We start from the raw sequence: 1,315 nt of genomic DNA, 5'->3' as shown, positions 1-1,315 counted from the left end.
AAGGAACGGGTCCACCTTAGTGATGGCGGCTCTTTCTTGCTTTTGAAGATCCTATGGAGTGCTTGAGCTCCTCAATGTCTCTTCCTTGTCTTTGTTGCTCCTCCCTCATGATTCTTTTATCTTCTCTAATTTCATGGAGGATGATGGAGTGTTCTTGGTGCTCCACCCTTAGTTGTTCCATGTTGGAATTCAACTCTCCTAGGGAGGTGTTTAGTTGCTCCCAATAGTTTTGTGGAGGAAAATTCATCCCTTGAGGAATCTCAGGGGTCTCATGATGAGTGGCATCTCTTGTGTACTCCATCCTTTTCTTGGTGATGGGCTTGTCCTCATCAATGGGGATGTCTCCCTCTATGTCAACTCCAACTGAATAACAGAGGTGACAGATGAGATGAGGAAAGGATAACCTTGCCAAGGTGGAGGTCTTGTCCGCCACCTTATAGAGTTCTTGGGCTATAACCTCATGAACCTCTATTTCTTCTCCAATCATGATGCTATGGATCATGATAGCCCGGTCTATGGTAGCTTCGGACCGGTTGCTAGTAGGAATGATTGAGTGTTGTATGAACTCTAACCATCCTCTAGCCACGGGCTTGAGGTCATGCCTTCTCAATTGGACCGGCTTTCCTCTTGAATCTTGCTTCCATTGTGCGCCCTCTTCACATATAACTGTGAGGACTTGGTCCAACCTTTGATCAAAGTTGACCCTTCTCGTGTAAGGATGCTCATCTCCTTGCATCACAGGCAAGTTGAACGCCACCCTCACACTCTCCGGACTAAAATCCAAGTATTTCCCCTAGATCATACCAAAAACATACTAAAAACAATGCCAAAAAGTATACAAATTATCCGCTCATCTCAACACCAAACTTAAATTGTTGCTTGTCCCCAAGCAACTGAGAATCAAATAAGATAAAAAGAAGAGAATATGCAATGAATTCCAAAAACATCTATGAAGATCAGTATTAATTAGATGAGCGGGGCTTTTAACTTTTTGCCTCTGAATAGTTTTGGCATCTCACTCTATCCTTTGAAATTCAGAGTGGTTAGCTTCTTTAGGAACTCAGAGTCCAGATAGTGCTAATGATTCTCTTAGTGAAGTATGATGATTCTTGAACATAGCTATTTATTGAGTCTTGGCTGTGGCCCAAAGCACTCTGTCTTCCAATATTACCACCGGATACATACATGCCACAGACACATAATTGGGTGAACCTTTTCAGATTGTGACTCAGCTTTGCTAAAAGTCCCCAATTAGAGGTGTCCAGGGTTCTTAAGCACACTCTTATTGCCTTGGATCACAACTTTATTTCTTTCT

The sequence above is a fragment of the Arachis duranensis genome, chromosome 7 (assembly GCF_000817695.3).
Source record: "Arachis duranensis cultivar V14167 chromosome 7, aradu.V14167.gnm2.J7QH, whole genome shotgun sequence".
NCBI classification, from domain to species: Eukaryota; Viridiplantae; Streptophyta; class Magnoliopsida; order Fabales; family Fabaceae; genus Arachis; species Arachis duranensis.
This window is presented reverse-complemented; position numbering follows the sequence as displayed.